The sequence below is a fragment of the Leopardus geoffroyi genome, chromosome C1, assembly GCF_018350155.1.
Source record: "Leopardus geoffroyi isolate Oge1 chromosome C1, O.geoffroyi_Oge1_pat1.0, whole genome shotgun sequence".
In the NCBI taxonomy this organism is placed as follows: domain Eukaryota; kingdom Metazoa; phylum Chordata; class Mammalia; order Carnivora; family Felidae; genus Leopardus; species Leopardus geoffroyi.
In genome coordinates this window covers 206,988,611-207,009,715 of record NC_059328.1, presented here as the reverse complement: position 1 = coordinate 207,009,715, position 21,105 = coordinate 206,988,611, and the positions used below count along the sequence as shown (strand labels likewise).

General features: G+C 40.4%; 1 long non-coding RNA gene across 1 annotated transcript; it reads left to right on the top strand.

The window, feature by feature from the left end:
• Window positions 1-5,050: 5,050 nt before the first annotated feature.
• Window positions 5,051-16,241, top strand: LOC123596960. Its single transcript, XR_006711894.1, has 3 exons — window positions 5,051-5,149; window positions 5,248-5,398; window positions 16,148-16,241. It is a non-coding gene; the product is annotated as an uncharacterized LOC123596960 (long non-coding RNA).
• Window positions 16,242-21,105: the final 4,864 nt, after the last annotated feature.

Here is a 21,105-nt window from a genome sequence, read left to right as displayed (position 1 = left end):
AAATTTCTGCAGTCAGTAACTACTATTTGATTGCGCATAGGGGCTGGACCAAGTAATACCTCCCCCTGACCATCCTGGCAAATCCTCTCAGTTAAGTTGGTTATTACTTAGTCACTCATTAATCACTATCGATGAGTTTCATTTTGGGAATGCCTGCAAAATGTTTTACTTATCTTGTTTTTCCCAATCTTTTCTACAAATAAAGAAGCCATACTGATTCTTGTTCTTGCAATTGTTATCTGGCATTGCATGTTCCTAACTGGAATATAATTATCTTATTTTCTGAATTGTTTCTTCTTGACAATTTTTTTAAATGTTTTTATTTATTTTTGAGAGAGACAGAGAACACAAGTGGGGAAGGGATGGAGCAGGGTGCCCGGAGAATCTGTCTGCATTGACAGTAAAGGGTCCAATGCAGGACTCTAACCAAAGAGTCAAGAGATCATGACCTGAGCTGAAGCCTGACACTTATCCGACTGAGCTACCCAGGAACCCCACTTCTTGAATTTTAGTTAGTAATTTATGTTGGCTTTTGATGTCAATAATTAGCTCGAGTCTGGTTCTTGATAGAATTTCATAGTAAGTATTTTCTGGGCATAAAAATGATGTTTATTCCGAAAAGCAAATAATGTTTAAATGTAATTTAAATAAATGTTTTAAAGGCTATTGTAGACTTTTAAGGCTTCAGAATATCAATCTTCAAACTATATTTAAACACACATGAATGTACGCAAAATTGATATCTTGTGAAATTTTAGAATATTGACTTCAGAATTAAATAGTTTATGTTTCAATACTTGCTATCTTGCTTAGTATTTTTGATGCAATTTAGTTTTTAATTTTCCTAAAAATGCAGTTGGCCTAAAAACTTTTTTGAAAAACCAATTTTTCTGAAACCAAAGAAGGGTTATAATCCTCTTAAGTATCTTGCATTTAAGTAGACTTAAATTTTTCTGACATTTATTTTCTCATCATAACGGACAAGACTTTGATTAAAGCCAGAAGGCCATCAGACTCACAAAACAAACAGAGAAGTCCAAAAAAAAAAAAAAAAAAATGTTTGAGGCCCTATTTAAGCAATCTACTGAGGATTATCACTAATTTGAATTTCTGAGACCTGATCCTTCTTCTCCCCTGCCTAAATGACTTGTTTTCATGCTCAAGCTATCAAGGAAAGCAATGGTGCCAAGTAAACTGAGCCCTCATCTTGCAAAAACATCCATCTCACAGAGAAAAGGATTTGAATGTTTCTAAGTATCTCCAAGTGCAAAGAAAGGAGCAAAGCTCCTTTATGAGCTTAGTCACGATGGTACAAGACAGAGTGCAAGAAGCTACCAGTTACATCTCGCAATTAACAGCCAATGCCCCAACCCCCTGCCTTACGGTACATCCCTCATTTGACCAGCCTGTGTGAACCCCTCAACACTGTGTTTGCAAAGTAATCCTAAGAGTCAACTCATTGACATCATATTGCATGATGTGGCAATAACTCCCATCTACGATAGTATTAAATATAAAGCATCTCATTATAGAATCATGGGTTTATGGGTATTCATGGGCTGGGAGGATACAACGTAAGAGCTTGACATGGGACAGTATAGGAAGCCACAGAATAGGAAGCTATGGGAAGCTTGACATGGGTGAATAGGAAGCTACAGAAGTGCTCATGATGTCATTCAAGAGCCTTCTGCCCAACAGAGAAGGCATGTTCAACACAGCACAGGCTGAAGAAAAATGGACCATCATCCTTACACCGAACCACTTGAGACTGTTCAGTAGGCTGGTTCTGTGTAAAAACTGATGGTGATGGCATCATTATATGGATCTTCTGAGATTTGAACCAGGCGATGTCTAGCAAGGGCCTGCCATACAGTAAAGATAAAGGGAGGGGATGGGGGAGAAAGAGCGGCAGGGAAGGGGGTGGTTGGGAACAGAAGAAGGAAAGGGGCTTGATATAGTTAAAATTATTATCTGAGTGTGTGGAGTATTCAGTCAATGGTGCTGTAGGAGCAGGCACCTCTCTGAGCATGAGCAATGATTTAGATCATGAGCTCCTCTGCTAAACTGGACACAAACCGCTGCCTCCTCGCAGGCTGCCTGGTTCACAGTAGCTGCTCAGAGGATGAGACTGAACAGGTGGCACATGACAGCCCAGCCACCCTCGCGACGCCCAGCGGCTCACAGCCATCCACCCGGCCTTACTGGAAGATCTCATTCCCTGGGCCCTGGCGGCCCAGCTTGCTCCTTCTGTCAACCTAGGAGACAGGCTCTGAGAAGACAGCTCCTTGTGCACTTATCAGCAATGCCTCTCCAAACTTTCCTGGCCTTTTTAAGTCCCTGGATAACTGCCACTTTATCCATGAGAGAACTGGAGTGGAATTCATCTTCCAACGATTTTAGAAGAGGTTGGGAGAGGTTTCTGGCTAATTGCAGTGCTCAGTAACTTCTATTAATGGCAACTTTCCTGTCAGACACCCTGTGAGTAAGAGGACGTGGCTGTGTGCATCTCATTACCCAGTCTCAGCACTTCCACAAGTGGTGCCGAGAGGTCACTCAGTCTTCAGCCACCTGCCCTTCCCTTCCCAGCATCCATTTTGCAGACGTGGAGGTGAGGTCTCCAGCTTTTCCAAGCTTGACCCTTCATGGATGATGGTGGAGGGCGAATCCTCATGGCAGTATAGTTAGGGGCATGGGGAGGGGATCTAGATTCAAATAACCTCTCCATGACTTATGAGTTGAGTGGCTTTGGGCAGTGTTATACACTGAATGGTACCCCCTCAAACATTCTTATTTTGAAACCCTAGCCCCCATCTGTATCTGTACCTGTATCTGTTTTTGGAGATAGGGTCTTTAAGGAGGTCATTCTGGTTAAATGAGGTCATAATGAGGCCCTATTTCAATATGACTGATGTCCCTATAAGAAGAAGAGGCACCAGGGACGCGGTTACACAGAGAAAGGCCATGTGTGGACACTGAAGGTGGCCATCTGGAAACCAACCAGACAGGCCTCAGGAGAAATGAGAGCTGCCACATCATGGAGGTTCCAACCTCCAGAGCTGTAAGACATTCCTGTTGTTTCAGCCACCCTTTCTATGGTATTGTGCTATGGCTGTCTGAGCCGTCCAACACAGGCAGGATCCAGCCCTGGGTCCCCTCTATAAATGGAGATCATCATAGTCCCTACTTTATGGTGCTAGTATGCGGACTGAATGAGATAATGCCTATAAAATGCTGGGCCAGCGCCTGTGACCAAAAAAAAAGGGGGGGGGGGCAAAAAGGGCTCCACACATGTGAGGTATTAATTTTAGTAATTCAACTCATCAATTTAAAATATGCATAATACGAGGTCCAGAGAAATTAAATCTCTGCTCGAAAGCTGTTAGTCATTTGACAAGTCTGGTTTGGCAGCCAGGATCTTCAGGGTCAGGATTTAAGACAAACGGCTTGATGACTATATACCCATTATCTAATGCTACCTAGTTCACCCTCCTTCCAGAAGCTGCCTGTATTTCTCATTCCTAACAGCACTGTAGGGGAGTGGTTAGGGACCCAGGGTCAAGGCCCACACGGAGTTCTGACCAAAGGCCAGACACTGTTGCAGGTGCTAGGGATTCGGAGGTGAATGAGGCAGACAAAGTCCTGGCTCTCATGGGGCAAAGGTTCCACCAGGAGGAGGCAGATGTTGACTAAAAATGCAGAAGTGCGATAATTTCAGAGAGAGATGACTAAGGTGATCTGCTAGTGTGTGAGCACCCGGATGGTGAGAGGGAAGTCCTCTCTAAAGGAAGGACACTCCAGCTAAGACCTGAATAATGAGAAAGAGTGAGGCAGGACCAGATCCAGGGAAAGGGCACTTAGGCTCAAAGAACAGGATGTACCAAGACCCTGAGGCAGGATCAAACTGAGACACTTAAAGATCAGTGAGAAGAAACCGTGGTGGCTTATCCTCGGCACAATGTGTTGCTATTCTTCTACTCAAAAACCAGGCTTACTCTTAGATGCGTGTCCAAGAGCTGTTAATTATCATGACAGAAAAGAAAAAGAAAAAGGATCTATCTATTCATTTCCAACTTAACTGAAACCCAATATGAGAGTTGATTTCAAAGGAAAAGAACAAAAAGGCGGTTGAAAGGAAGGTGGTGGCAGAGGTGAGTTGAGCACAGACAAAAGCTGTGAAAACATCATGGTGCATCAGAACTGGGGAGGACCTTGGAGGCCATCTGATGAAGAAATTGAGGCCATGAGTGTTCAAGACTTAACTGTGGGCCCACAGTAAGACGGTAGCGGAACCAGGACTAGAATGCAGGCCTCCCAACTCTTAACCCAGACAAGAGGTTTCATTATATATACGTATATAATATATATTAGCGGTTCTATTCTAATTTATCAGAAATTCCAAATCTGTTCTGAGTTAAAGATAAAGCAAAACATCTCTTGGGAAAACCAAGACAACCTTCTGATTGGAACCCAACCATTGGAACCCAAAAACCATTGGAACCCAACATTCCAACAGCTCTCCTCCACAAGGCAGGGCTGTGACAATCACCTCCCATGATGCCTCTTTACTTTTTTACCATGCATGACCCATGACTGACCACCAGAAACAAGGTAAAGGGCTGCCTAGAAAAAAAATATATACGTGACTAAAGGGCATGCGTAGTCCCGAGACCAAAGTCTCTCTACAGACCTGATTCAAAAGCTGGACCATTTCAGTGGGAAATAGAGAAAGATCCAGATTATAAGCAACTTTAGATTCATACTTTAAAATCCTCAAGAACCATGCTGTTGCCACAGTTCTATTTTACATGCATATTTTACGAGTCTCTTGATGGAAATCTAAACCTTGAATGTGCTTCCACACACCATTAATCTTTAAAATATAATTCAAAGAAAAGGCTGTGTGGCAATCAAGTACTGGCATCCAGAATTGATGAAAAACAAAGGAGGCCTTGGGTTTTTAGAAGAAGTGTCTGCAGGCTGGGGCCTCAGAAACAAGCTCCTCCTGTCGTCATGGCAACGCAGGGAGGTGGCAAGGCCTGGCAAGCACTTCCCCTCACTTCTCCTCTGAAACTGGAGGTCATTTAAGGTTACCCAGCAAGGCACAAAAAGGAAGAAATAAGGGAGGGCAGGAAGGAAGGAAAATTGAAAGGTAGGTTTCATTCCCTGGAAGTCAAGATGCATCATGGAAACTTATAGTTCTCTAAGAAAATTTCCATCTCTTTTTCTTGTTTTTGGATTCTCTCCCAGATGAAAAAGTCAATTACTCTTCCCACACTTGCTCACCCTTGGACTTACTGCATTAATATCAGCTTAGCAATATCTACTTGTCGAGTATAGGCTGTGTACAGAGCACTATGTGAGTGAGTAAAAGAGAAAATACATCATCCCAGGATTTGAGGTAAGTGTCGTCTAATTGAGAAATAAGATATACATTCCTAAAATTATTTAAGAATATTCTAGTGCCAGATGGTCTCCAAAGATTGTTCCATCATTCCTTTCCCTTTCTGCAAGCGTGCTGCTTCACCCTCCGAGAGGTGGGGTCCATTTCCCCTCCCCTTCCCACTGGGAGAGCTTTGTGTTCCCACTGGTAACAATCTGAAAGTCGGGCTGAGGATTTTTAAAATTATTATTTTTTATTTTTTTTTAATGTTTACATTTATTTTTGAGACAGAGAGAGACACAGCATGAGCAGGGAAGGGGCAGAGAGAGAGGGAGACACAGAATGTGAAGTAGGCTCCAGGCTCTGAGCTGTCAGCACAGAGCCCAACGCGGGGCTTGAACTCACAAACCGTGAGATCGTGACCTGAGCCGAAGTGGGACACTTAACCGACTGAGCCACCCAGGCGCCCCCGGGGCTGAGGATTTTTAGATGAGATTTTGCCCAGTTGTGAGATTTGCCATCTATTTTGAGGCATGATACTGGTGTTTTACCTTCTGCTTACTGGTGTTTTAGAGCAGTGCTCCTCCAAATTTGCAGCAACACCCTGGGAATTTTTAGAGCTCTCAGTGTCCAGGCTACACACAAAACTGCTTATACCAAAATCTCTGGGAATAGACCCAGGCATGTTTTTAACCTCCCTAGATGATTCTGATAAGATGGACGAGTTTGAGAGCTTGTTTTAGACAGCTGCCCCTTTCAACTCCAGGCATAAATGACTCAAATGACAACAATCCTCAGAACTGCTCAGCAACCTAAGAACACTTCTAATAAGTGCCGGCTCAGAATGTCCAGAGTGGGGACTTTATGTGTGACAGTGGACGGAAATTTTGAGGATTTTTTAACTCCCCTAAAACGGCATCTGTTAATGGCACAGTGGATGATTGGCTATCCATACCTCACTATAATGGCAACACAATTCATGATAATCAGCTGCATTTTATTTTTGAAAGCACAGTGATGAAAATTAATCATGCTACAGGTAGGTCCCCAGCTCCCACCCCTAAACAGACTGGGCAGGAGAGCACAATATCTATTATAATGGTTATTGGGAAGCCAACTGATTTGACTTTAAATAAAACCAGTGAAGATAAAGAGAAAAGAATAAAAGACACCCATCCCCTCAAGAACAAAAAAGATAAAAGAGAAACAGAACCCAGAATTTTTGCAACAGAGGAAACATTAGACACACACGCACACACACACACACACATACACGCATGCACGCACACACGCACCCACGCTCCTCACATACGCACACCCCACCATTCCCCTCTCGAAAGCAAAAGCATTTAGAAATAAGATCTTGGAGAATTAGAGCAACATAGCTGACTGTATACATGTACCTTCTTTTCCTCTTACTCGGTTCCCATAACATGTAGAATTTTTTTTAACAAAAATAAAATCTCAATAGCAGTGGAACACAAAAAAAAATATCATTAGGAAATCAAAAATGGTGAGGAATTTATTAAAGGTAGACAGGTGGTAATGGACCAAGAGTAAAAAAGACCAGAGAAAATCAAATCCATGTGTAAGAGAGCACTGCCCTGGATTGGTTCGATGAGTGCTCTAAATTCAGTCAATAGCTATAAAGAATTGGAGGGAGCCAAGACATTATTGGGATAATTAATTAAATAACTACATATAAAAATATGTACTTATTATCCATCATCCCATCTCCTTGACCATGCAATGAAACAGGAGGTCAGATGTGTAGGCAGATAATAATAAACAAAAATTTAAAGCACAGCAAATATTCGTCACTAATCAGAGGGAACAGGTAAAATTTTCCATGTTAAAAGACAAAAAAAAATTGCTCTTACAAATATTTATTTTCCATTTAAAAAAAATACACCTAAGCACAATAAAACAAGGTCAAATATTGAAGAATCAAGAAAAAGAATTATATCAAAAAAGAAGCAAATATGGCAATATGAATATCAAAAAAAGTCAAAGACAAAAGTCATTAAAAGAAGAAAATGGGGCCTCATTTTTTTAAATGTAATACACTAAGAAACTATAACACTAAGGTCAAGGACCTTTATGAAATTAACGTACTCGCTGCAGGTATCATGTCTTCAAACTGAAATTTTTCCTTAGTGAAACCTGGAATGTGCACGTATAATGCACTTCATTCCCACTGAATCTAGGCAAGGTGGTTCTGAGGGACCCCTAATAACATTGTCCTGCCTGAAGATAAAAGCAAAAAATGACAAGAAGCAGAGTGTTTTTCTAAACAAGGATTTTATTTATATGTGTGCCTGATTCAAAGTTCGAGAGGCCTTTTGTCAACTCTACATGATTTGAGGACCGTGTAAAAGCCTGACAGACCCCAAACGTGAAATTGCTCAGTTCTGTATTTGGAGGAACTTTCTATTGGTCTGGCCAGTGGTTGAATGGGCCACCTCAGAGGGAGTAAGCTCTTTCCTTCTTGAGAAATCAGAGTCAAGCTTGGAGATCTTCCTGCAGCAGTGGGAGAGTAAGGACACGTGCATGAAATGGGTAATTAGCTGGACTGTTCTATCCAGATATTTTGTTGTAAACTCGCAAACCCATGAATCATATCAATATAAATGGAATGACCACAGTCAAGTTGGCAGGTAAGGCAAGGGAGAGGGGAGTATTCTCTTCAAGCTAACACATAGGTTTGAATAGTCAACTTCTGGAGACAAGGGGAATCCAAGAGGGCTAGACTGTCCTCTAGTCTTCTGACATTAGCAAGTCTGGTATGTCTAATTGGAGTGGATTGAAATATATTTTGCAAATATTCACTCCCCTTGTATCCCACCCCACAGGAAAGAGCATACCTCCAAACCTTGATCATGTGACTTGCACTGACCAATAGACTGTGAATGGATATGCCCTATCCAATTAGAAGACACTTTAAACATGACTGGCTTGGCTGGGCATTTTGCTCCTGCATTGCCCTTACAAGATGATTGTCTTAGTTTTCTAAGACTTCTGTAAAAAGTACCACAAACTGCATGTCTTAAACAGAAATTCATTGTCTCATGGTTCTGAAGGCAGGAGTCCAAGATCAAGGTGTGAGTAAGCTTGGTTCCTTCTAAGGAGGATGAAGGAAGGATCTGTTCTGGGTCCTTCTCTTTGACTTATAGATGGCCATCTTCTCACTGTGTCTCTTCACATGGCATTCTTCCTTGGGTACCTGTCTCCAAATTTCCTTTTAGTCAGGACATAAGTCATACTGCATTAAGGCCACTCTAATGAGCTCATCTTAACTTGATTACCTCTCTAGAGAACATGTCTCCAAATAAAGTCACATGCTAAGAGTCAAGGCTTACGATATGGATTTTGTGGGGCTACAAATCAATCCATAACAAAAAGCATATCTCAGAAGGAAACTGATCGTTCAGCATGGAAGGGAGAGGCCATGTAGGGCAGACCTGCTAGAGACCTGTGACCCTTATGTTACACGAGGAAAAAAATAAATGTATACAGGAAGCCACTGAGATTCAGAGCGTATTTATCATGCACATGTTTATTATGCAGCATAATTCACTAAAATCTGACAAAGGTACCAATTTATAAGCAAATCTAATAGCAATTAACTAACAAGTCCCTTGAAAACCAGAGCATCTCCCCCTGTATGAAAAGGAACTCCATCACCCATGTTCAATGAACAGTTGCATGGCACCAATAAATCTGGGCAGTTTAGAGGTGCATAAGACACAGAAATAAGGGGAGCACATGAGGAGTGATGGGAACCCAAAAAAAGAGCTCCTGGCTGGAATAAGAGCACTTGGGTACTCAGCCCTGCCCCTTCCATTTCTTATGTTCAATGCTAGTGGGATCTCCAAAGAGCAATCCGTTCAGATAATCATGGTGTCCTAACATGTTCCTATAAGCAGGACTGAAGAATTCATAAGTAAGTGGTATCCAGCATTCAAAGCACCAAGAGGAAGGATACCCTACTCTGGGTTTATTCAATGTAACAATGCAGATAATGTCAAGAGAAAAATGATCTCAGAACTCAAGTGTTAATTTCAATGTCTACATTGAATAGTCAACTATTCAGAAAGAAGTTTAAGAAAAAACTTTCTTACTCAAGTCTTTATTATCTTTTGGGCTATTTTTTTCCCTTTCAAATACAGAGAGAAATCCTGCCTAAAATATTTTACTCTCCGGATAGATGGATAACATGTTATAGAAAATTCTGCTCTGAACCTCTAGCCACTGGACTTCAAAGAAAACATCTCAAAGCCATTACGTGTTTTCTAGGCCCCTGATTTTATGTATATATTCTCTCTGCCTTGGACTTGCTTCTGGCATTTCATTGTCAGCCCTGCGATAGCCCTCCAATTACTTCTATTCCCAAGAACTTTTCCCCTAAGTCAGGTAGGTTTGAGACAATTTGAGTCAGCCCAGGGAGGGTGAAATCCAGGCATGGTTTCTGTGTGCCTCAAGGCTTCTTCTCCCATCTGAAGAATGTGTGTAGCTCTCCTTGGCTCACAAAGCCATAAAAAGATCCAGTGGTCAGTTAAGGGTATGGTGTATGGAGTCAGACTTCCCCCAGCTCCAATACTCATCAGTCATGTGCCTTGAGTGACTCCTTAACCTCTATAGGGCTTTAGTGTCCTCATCTGTCAAATGGGGCCAACAATAGCGCCCCACTCTTTGGGAAGTTCTAAAGATTAAGTGAGCTAATACATACAATGCCCTTAGAATAGTACCTGGCAAATTGTAAGGGGGCTCAGTGACTAGTGACTGTTCATTATTATTAAAGATGACTTTGAAATCCATCCTTTCCTGGAGAGAGAGCTCACAAGGTGGTCCCCGTTGGTACAGACATGCCACTAAGTTTTGATTTGGGAGCCCTGAGAAACTTGGCAACTTTTGCCAAAGGCATATCCTGTCTGGAACAGCTATAGGGTTTTCTCTTGGCCATGATTAAGAAGAAGGCAAAGTTTGCTTTCTCTCCAGCACTACCCATGCACAGGAGAAAACAAGGGGAAATGTTCCTGTTCCGGTGTTGAGCCCTCAGTAAGTGTACCATCACATCCATATCACTCAACAAACATTGACTGAAGTCTCCCTGTGTGCCAGGCACAGTACAGGAGCTGGGGGTGCAGCAGTGAAAAGAAATACACGTTTTTGCCATTTGGGAGCTTACATTTTAGCTGAGGGGAGACTTGCAGTAAGTAAAATAAGTAAATTGTTGTTAAAACAGAGAATTACAGGGGCGCCTGGGTGGCGCAGTCAGTTAAGCGTCCGACTTCAGCCAGGTCACGATCTCGCGGTCCGTGAGTTCGAGCCCTGCGTGGGGCTCTGGGCTGATGGCTCAGAGCCTGGAGCCTGTTTCTGATTCTGTGTCTCCCTCTCTCTCTGCCCCTCCCCCGTTCATGCTCTGTCTCTCTCTGTCCCAAAAATAAATAAACGTTGAAAAAAAAAATTAAAAAAAAAAAAAAAAACAGAGAATTACAGGGCCTAGGGCCCTCCCGTAACTCTTCACTAGGTTCTGTTTCACACTAGATTCATTCTTCTTTTCTACCATATACATTTGCTGCCCTAAAATGTCTTACTGCCATTGGTTGCCATACATTCCGAGGCCTAAAGATGAAACAAGACGATTCCTGTTTTAAAGATAGTATGTTTTCTAGAACTACCTCATCTAAATGCTTATGGAGTTGGAGTCCACAACTTTTAAGTCTAGTCTCGGTCTGCCCAGACTTAACCATGTAACCCTGGCCATGTCACTAAAATATAAATTTAGCCTGAGTTTTGCCTGTGTAAAATAATGGAATTGGCCAGTCACTGGTTCTCAAAGTGGTCCTGGGACACGGCAGTTTCAGTATTACCTTGGGACTTAGAAATGCACGTTTTCAGACCCCATTCCAGAACTACTGAATCACACACTCTGAGAGTGGGACCCAGCAATGTGAGTTTCCACAAGACCTTTAGGTTTTTTTCTTTCGAAATAAAAAAATCAATCTCGCTGTAAATCCCAAAAGAAAATCCTTATCCTCTCAGCCAGGCCTCCTCCAAAACTTTTATAAGCACTATCCAATACTAAAGACTCACTTTATAATCTTTAAAAAAAAAAAAATGTTTCTTACAATTTACAGTCTTTCCAAGTTTGGAGGTTTAAAAAATATTTTGCACTTTTCTCTCCTAACACGCTCTTTGTGCTAACTTACAAGTATGCTTGATCCTACTTCATAAGCTCATTAGTGATGGTGACTTCCATCTTTTACTGTTTCTGAATATTTAAAAAAATAATAATTTTGAATTCTATCATTTTAATTTTATTTATTTATTTTGAGAGAGAGACAGCACGAGCAGGGGAGGAGCAGAGAGAGAATCCCAAGCAAGCTCCACGCTGCCCGCGCAGAGTCCAACGCGGGGCTCGAAGTCACAAACTGCAAGATCATGACCTGAGCCAAAATCAAGAGTTGGATGCTCAGCCGACTGAGTCGCTCGGGCACCCCTGAATTTGAAATTTTAAACTGAAAATTCTATTCCCTTTCCACACACCCAGCACTTGGATGTCGATTCTTTCTCAACAGTGTTCCCACTACGCTCTTCTGAGTTGCCTTCTGTTTTTCCAGTGAAGACTTGGTATTGACCAATTCTGTTCAATGGGTGGAGGCATACACTGTTTCAAGAAGGACATTTTAGTATTTCAAAGCCTCTTAAGGGTGTTCCACCAAGAGTAGCTCAATGTGACAGATAAAAGCAAATAGTGCCAAAGTATCCACAAAGTTTCTCTTATAACTTTTCATTCTCAGAATAGAACTGAGTTTTCCAGGAATATTCAGTTGGGATAACTTAGATGTATGTCAGTCCAGCTACCCTGTTTGAAGGCTATCTTTTTCAGCTGTCCAGGGAAACATATTTTTGTTTGTAAAGTGGATAAAGTTTCAAGTGTAAAACCCATTCATGGACAACTATCTCCTGGAAGTTATAAACATTTTTTTTTAAGTTGTTTGTTTACTTGTTCCTAAAGATAATTTGGCAAAGAAGAAGCTAGCTCACTTTAGGACCTGAAGTGTAGTGTGGGTAGCTTGGCTTTATTTGCATAACGTTAATATTCCACAGAACTCTCTGGTCCCAAAGCAGTAGAAAAAATAAGATGCGTTAACAAACCGGCACAGACTAACAGTAACCAGAATCAAGGATTGTGACTTTGATTATGAAAAGGGACAGCCAAGAAGTTAATGAATCAGCTATCTCAGAATACGGTCAGCACTGTCCAGGTCAACAGACCAATATTTATCAAGAAATTGCTTTGTAATCACAATAATATATATTCTCATCTGAAAACTGGGTGTGGGGTTAGACTAACTGTTCCCTGAAGCTCTTCCAGTCAAAATAGTCTATTATTCCATGATTTCACAATATCTTTGAGGTAGAGCTGATTATCATCCAAACTGCCCTTGAAGATCTATTATCCTAGATATTGTATTGGTTTCCAAAGTAGGATCCAGAGGACCAGTTCTAGGTCTATCTACTCAGTCAGGGTCTTACTACCTCAACTACAAGTAATTTCAGTTTTATCAGAAGTCTTAAAATCTCTATGAAATGTGCCACTAATCCACAAGCAATCAACAAGTACTGGAGAAACACATTTATTAAAGAACAATTACTTGGCTTGTAAAGTCATTCATATGGCTCTGACCTGCTAGACAATGATGGTTAAAAAAAAAAAAAAACTTATAAAAATGGAGAGAAGGAAGCTCAAAAAGGAACTAATTGAAAATGTCCAAGTGCAGACCAACTCCCTGGCAAAAAACCACTTATGTACTGTGATTTATGGAGTTCTGGGAAAAGGCAACCATACCAAAATCACTACCTACCCTAATCAGCCTTCCATGGACTTTAAATTCTTCCCTTTCTCGTTCTTCCCTTGATCCTACTTCTTGAATTAGATATTTATGAAAACTTTGAAATATTATCAACCATCACCACCTTAACAGAAATTATGTTTTTTAAATTCTTTTATTTATATTTTAGTTAGTTAATATATAGTGCAATAGTGGTTTCAGAAGTAGAATTCAGTGATTCATCACTTATATACAGCACCCAGTGCTCATCACAAGTGCCCTCCTTAGTACCCTTCACCCATCTAGCCCACCTCCCACCCACCTCCCTCCATCAACCCATAGTTTGTTCTCTATCATTAAGAGTCTCTTGTGGTTTGTTTCCCTCTCTTCTCTTTTTGCCCCCCTTCCCCTATAAGGAATCAAGGAATCTATCCCATTTACAATTGCACCAAAAATGGTAAGATACCTAGGAATAAACCTAACGAAAGAGACAAAAGATCTGTACTCTGAAAACAATAGAAGACTTTTGAAAGACATTGAAGAGGACACAAAAAGATGGAAAAACATTCCATGCTCATGGATTGGAAGAACAAACATTGTTAAAATGTCTATAGTACCCAAAGCAATCTATAGATTTGACACTATCCTATGAACATACTACGAGAGCTAAATGAAACAATCCTAACACGTGTATGGAACCACAGAAGACCCCAAACAGCCAAAGCAATCCTAAAAAAAAACCAAAAAACAAAAAACTGAACTGGAAGCATCAGAAATTATGTTTTATCAGATGAGCTGTTCATACATTCAGCAGGAGTCTATGAGAGGAGAATACAAAACAGTAAATGTTAGAACGGAGGAAGAATTAATCTAAGTCTAGAGCCTGTAAAGGGTAGGAAAGATGGAGTGGCATGGTGAGGAATCGTATGATTCTAAATAAAGGGAGGGGCGCCTGGGTGGCTCAGTCGGCTGAGCGTCTGACTTCGGCTCAGGTCATGATCTCACGGTTTGCGGGTTCGAGCCCCGCAACGGGCTCTGTGCTGACAACTCAGAGCCTGGAGCCTGCTTCAGATTCTGTGTCTTCCTCTCTCTTTCTCTGCCCCTCCCCTGCTCACACTCTGTCTCTGTCTCTCTCAAAAAATGAACATTAAAAAAAATTAAAATAAATAAAATAGAGAGAAGTAGAGCAAGTTTAGGGGTAGGGAGAAATAGAAGGAAACTAACATTTGATGCATAACTACGGTGTGCTAGGCACACCTCTAGACACTTTACATTTATTTTCTCATTTTATCCTCAGAATAACCTACTGGTTAGATATTATTAATCCCATTGCAATGTTATTATAGTAGCTATATTATTTTACAACTAATAAAACGATAGACTCAAAGGAGATAATCAATTTCTCCAAGTTTATAGAGCCAACAAATGGCAAAATCTGGATGTAAACACATATCTCTTTGACTCCAGAGCCTGGCATGTTTCTCTCTGCTATAAACCTGTCTGTAAGACTTGTACTCCCCACATACATTGTTACTTACTGTGTGGGTCCTGAGGAAGAAAAGGAATGGTAACGCCGAAAGCCACATTCACCTCCTTCCCGATTTTGCTTTAAACCCATGTTTTCCGATTTGCTTTTAGTCATGAAAACGTGTCTTCAAAATAAATAATTTTAAACAAAACCCAATCCACCTACCATGGCCCCAAGGCCTCTTCATGGAATGACATAGAAGCTTCAAAACCATTGCAAAACAAAAAAAAATAGAAAGAAATACTCAACACATAAGGTTATATGAATGGCCACTAAGCACATGAAAAGTTACTAGAAGTCATTAGTCATCAGGAAAACGCATATTAAAACAACAATGTATAACCACTACATACGTGTTTGAAAAGCTAAAATTCTAAGAACTAGGTTAACCAAGATATGGAGCAACTGGAACCCTTGAATGTTGATGACGGGAAGGCAAAAACAGTAGGACCACTTTGGAGAACAGTTTGGCCTTTTCCTATGAAGTTAAAACATATCATTACCACACAAGATACAGTAATTTCTCTCCTAAGTACTTATCCAAGAGAAATGAAAATATATATCCACACAAAGAATTCTCCATGAATGTTCATAGCATCTTTAGTCATAGAGCCTGTAACTGGAAACAGCCCAATTGTTCACAAACAAGTTAGCAGGTAAAGAAATTGTGGTATTTCAAGGGTGCCTGGGGGGGGGGGGGGGCTCAGTTGGTTCAGTGTCTGACTTCAGCCTAGGTCACGATCTCGCCATTCCCGAGTTCGAGCCCCACATCAGGCTCTGTGCTGACAGCTAGGAGCCTGGAGCCTGTTTGAGATTCTACGTCTCCCTTTCTCTCTCTGCCCTTCCCCCACTCACACTTTGTCTGTATCTCTCAAAAATAGACATTAAAAAAAAAAAAAGAAAGAAAAATCGTGGTATTCCAAACAGTGAAATATGAATATGAAAAGGAAAAATTACTGAGACACTCAACAACAGGGATGCGTCTTAAAAACATACTGGGTGATAGAAAGCAGACACAAAAGAGTATACTGTGATTCCACTTATATGAAGTTCCGGAAAAGACAAATCTAATCTACAGTGATTGAAAGCAGATTAGTGGTTATGTAAAGTTGGGCTATGGGCTGGAGAAGGACTGCGGAGGAAAGACTGTGTTTTGGGCTGACAATGGTATTCTATATCTCAGTTGCGCGATGGTTTCTTTGTGGCAGAAATCCACCAGTTCCAAACTCAAGGAACTGTACGCTTATACAATGTGTGCATTTTTACCTCAATAACGTTGGCTTGTTTAAAAATACCACTATAATTACCAAAGAATTGCTGAGAAAGATCTGGGCACGATTACATAATCACCCAGGTGACATTTCGGTCCTTTCCTCTTATTGAATATTTTACTTCTTCCAGTCACTAACTCAGCTCTGCTCTCTTCTACAACCCCATGAAAGATGGTAACTCCATCTGTCCTGCAAACTTTCAGCCGACTTCATTACAAAAATACCCCAGGACCAAAGCCAGAGCTAATGAGCATCTTAGACCATTTGGAAGAAGAAAGGCTATTTTTTGGCTGAGGATAATTGAGCTTCACTTCAAATCAGAATCTAAGCTATTATTTTCTCTGTACTGAATCCAAATCACTGAGATTCCTGAAGTTTGTCCATGGTTATTGTCCACCTGATGCCAAAATATTCTGATGAAAAGCGAAACATTCAGCCAGTTGTGTGAATTCTTTGTCCTGAAATCTAAAAGCTCAGCCATCTGGCAGGATAGCAGAACAGCTGAACAGTCAACTGATGCTCCTGCTATAGATTGAGAGGCCATAAGAATTGTGCAGATAAGATCTCCTGCAAAAATCAAAATGCAAAGACCCAATGCTAATGTCCCTCATTATAGATAAAGTGGGATCCACAGCATTAAAATCATGGAAGTTTGGAGTAAAAAGGAATCCTGTCCAACTGCCTCTGTTTACAGATAAAGAAATTGAGGCAGCTCATATCCATCGTTTCAAACCTTGACCAAATGCCCTCTCCTCTGGGGAACTTTTCTTCACTTCCCCCAGGCTGCTATCTGCTCTGGCTCCCGCAGCTAACTACCAGCACTCACCCCCTCATATCCAATTTATCTGCTTGTGCATCTGTTTCCTCCACTTACACTGTAAAACTACCGAAGACTAGGGCCAACAGCTCTGTACCCTAAAATTCTAGCCCAAAGAATGTTCTCAAAGAAGGACTGTTGGATGAGCTTGGGGTGAGAATCTGAATCAATGTGTACTCCAAATACATTCTTTCTCCACACCTATGTTGAAATGGTAGTAGCAAAATTCAACAGAAATTCTAGACGTACAATTCATCCTAAGCACTAAGATCTGAGGTTTCGCGTTCTTCAGACAAAAAGAACACCAGTAAAGCAAACTGTAATGAGCCAACACAGTTCCTGGTATATAATATGAATATTGTAATTTAGAGAAATTAAAACACAATAATAAACATTTGCTGTGTTGATATCAACTTACACATAATAGTAATAGCAACTAACGTTTGAGTATTTACCATATACAAGGTGCTACTCTGAGAAGTATATGTTTAACCTAATTGTATTTCATGTTTATCACTGAAACTACATAGAACTTGAGGTTACATTTTTAGACTGATCCTTGCATCTCCTCTACCTGTGGATAAATGAAAACAAAAAAGATGTATGTTAACTAAACTTATTGCAGTCATCATTTTGAAATATACACCAAATCATTATACACCTTAAACATATACAATAACATATATAAATCACAGTACATCTTAAATTTATACAATCCTCTGTGTCAACTATATTGCTTCTTTTTAAAAAAAATTTTAATGCTTATTTATTTTTTGAGAGAGAGAGGGAGACAGAGCATGAGCAGGGGACGGGCAGAGAGAGAGGGGGAGACACAGAATCGGAAGCAGGCTCCAGGCTCTGAGCTGTCAGCACAGAGCTCAACGTGGGGCTCGAACTCATGGACTGTGAGATCATGACCTGGCCGAAGTCAGACGCTTAACTGACTGAGCCACCCAGGTGCCCCAACTATATTTCAATAAGACTGAGAAAATAAATAAAATGAACTAATAAGCCAAAAAATTTAAAAAGAAAAAGAAAATAAGTAAATTTTTTTAAATGGCAGTTGTCAAACTTTCCCTAGTAATCTTTGTTTTCAGATTTCATGCCCACAGCCTATCATAACTTTCCATTTTTAAAAATTAGACTTACTTAAAAAACTGAAAATATTCTTTAGACGTCAAATTACTCTTCAATAATGACATTTTGATTAACAGTGTAAGGAACTAAAAGCATGAGGGTTACATTTCTTTCAGTGAAAACATGCACTTTGAAATCCTGAAGAACTGAGCTTAGGGTGAATTTATATGAGGCAAGTGTTCTCAAACTTTGGCCCAAAATATTTTCCCTCTCTGTTGTCTGTCACCATGGAGCTGGAGAAGATTCTCGGTAGATAAGGCAAAGTAGGAACCTGACAAAATGAAATCCGGTCAGGAGGACTGGACTGGAAATTTCCATAAAAAATGAAAAAGAAAAACAAAGGAATTGGTTGACCCTTTCCATGAAAAGCTTAAATTCAATTGAACGTGTTCAATAGTAAGCCCTTTGGCAAACAAAATTAATGAAGATTCTTTTTTTTTTTAATTAAAAAAATACATGTATCCAAGCATTTTCAAGGTAGCATCTACTCATTAAATTCTTAATATTTCCAACCATAAAAGAAAAAGAGTCTTGTGTTTCTCTGAGCCACTCAGAGTACTAGAATAAGATCTTGGACACAAGATCTGGTACACAAGACTGAAAAATGAGTGTTTATTGAGTGAATGAACGAATGAATGAATTCAAATGATCTTTTCACTTTTTTCCAGCCACCTTTCCACATCTACACTAAGTCCTAAGAGACTATTTCTCACACAAAGAGTCCCTGTGACTCTGTTCAAGCCACTCCCGGTCTCAAGCAAGCATCTCAGAGCCTGCCCTCTCTTCCTTTCATGACCCAACTCGTCCTCGACCCCTCAGAGCCCCAGTTGCTCCTGTTGAACATGGTCTTTATTCCCACCACAGGAAGACCATTCCAGGGAACCACAGTCTCAGTTCAGGGCTTCATTTCATTTCCAATTTGTATCACAACAGTACCTGTAATGCCCTTCCTCTGTTGAAGGGTATTGAGAAGACATTCAAGATAATTGAGGGGTGGGGGGGGCGGGGCAGGGGCAGGTAGGATTTTAAAGAGTTTCACCTCTTTTCCAACTGAGAGTCCAAACTCATGAAGAATGTAAAACCTCAGAGGAATGCTCTTAAAACAGAGAAAAAATAATTGCACGATTTTCCTATTGTGGGAAACGAAAGAAAACTTTATAATATGGAAAGAAAAAAAATACCTGCGTTTGCACTCGATCAATATGAGTTCAAATCCTAGCTATGCTCCTGTCTGGTAATTCGACTTTGGACACTTCATAGAGCCTTGATCTCTCACATACAAGATGAATGTCACAGAGCCACTGAAGGACGGAATGAGATTACTAATTGAACGAAAGCAGAGGCACGTAATGAGCATTCAGGAAATGTTAATTGACCTACAACACAGATGGTTTAAGAAGCAAAAGAAACAACCATTAAAACTATAAACCCTAAACTCTATGATCTCTGGTTGACTTTTGAGGGTATGCCTCAAGAAGCAATTTTATTTTCCTCCTCAGTAATGCATTGTCACATCTATAATCAAGACAATGGCTGGTAAAGAGTAGCTCTTACTTGGGGACCATAGAAGGCTACATAGAAGTGCAATATGGATTGCTTTTAGGGCAGAAAACAGTCACAACATAGAGAAATAACTCACCTGTTTTATAGCAAAGTCCAAAATAGTCACACTACATTTCTGGAAATTCAAGGGTGCGTGCGTGTCTGTGTGTGTGTGTGTGTGTGTGTGTGTGTGTGTGTGTGTGTGAAAGAGATAGAGAGAGAAGGGGGTTGCAACTATTCAAAGTTACCCTTAGACTATACTCCCCAGAGATGTGGAGGCCATGACCAAAACACTCTGAGAAATCACAGAAGTTTACATTTTAAGAGCAATTAGAGAACTGTCGAGGATAATTTTGTCTTACACTCTGATTTTAGAACCTAATCCCTGAAATAAAATCAGATCCCACTTCCTAGTGAAAATATGGATTCCCACAGTAAAATACAAACATTTGCCATTCACACGCTACTTGTAGATTTTTCCCTGATTTTTGTCTTTGTTTTAGTAGTATCATTTGATTTATCTGAAGACCAAAATTCCGTTCGATCTTTTTAATTGACATATGGTGGTATGTCTTTAGCCTTCTGATGTGTGGCTAATTTTAAGCTGTCAAAGTCCAAATACTAAATCGTTATTGCCACAAACTAAGACCATTCGTTAAATGACAAAGAGAGGGTCAAAATAGCTTGACTTTGTGAATCTTGGTGCAGCATTGTTTCTCTGGTCTATAACATCTACTGCTGGGAAGCCTAAAGTTGTCCTCCTGTTTATGTTGAAGATGACCATATTGTTTGTGTGTGATTTTTCAGGACGTTGTATGCCTCCTCCTAGATCAAGAAAGACAAAGAGGATTCCAAGCTAGTTTTTTTTTAATGTTTATTTTTGTGAGAGAGAGAGACAGAGCATGAGTGGGGGAGGGGCAGAGAGAGAGAAAGACACAGAATCCGAAACAGGCTCCAGGCTCTGAGCTGTCAGCACAGAGCCTATGGGGGGGCTCGAACTCACGGACTGCAAGGTCATGACCTGAGTTGAAATCAAATGGTTACCCAACTGAGCCACCCAGGTGCTCCATGAAGCTAGTTAGTTTTAGTGTTGCTTTTTATCATGGTGGAGGCCCATGAGGTGACCATGAATCTTAGAGCACTCCCCACTCTCCACCAGAAAAGATTTTTTTCATTGTCCGTCACTTATCCACAAACCTGATTTCTTAAAGGGAATTTGATCACTAGCAATATACATAAAATACACCTTAACCATTTTCTCAATACCCAGAAATTAAATATAATCAGATACAATAACATTTTTACTTAATGATGACATTTTCTATATAAAAAAAATGTCATTGGGTAAAATTATACAACCCATCAATTTCAAACATCTAGGGAAATTGAGTCCCTGAATAAAAATCACTATGGAGGCATACAAAAGTCGGGGCAATTCTCGTTAAAAGATCATCCTACAATTTTTGGTGCTTCTTCCTATAACCTGAAGAAAAAAATCACAGAAAGGCAGAGATGTGACAGCAAAATATTTGTATTCTGCTCTCTGCAGTGGGAAAGAGAAAGCCGTGTTACTTCTCCTTCCCTGAATCAAC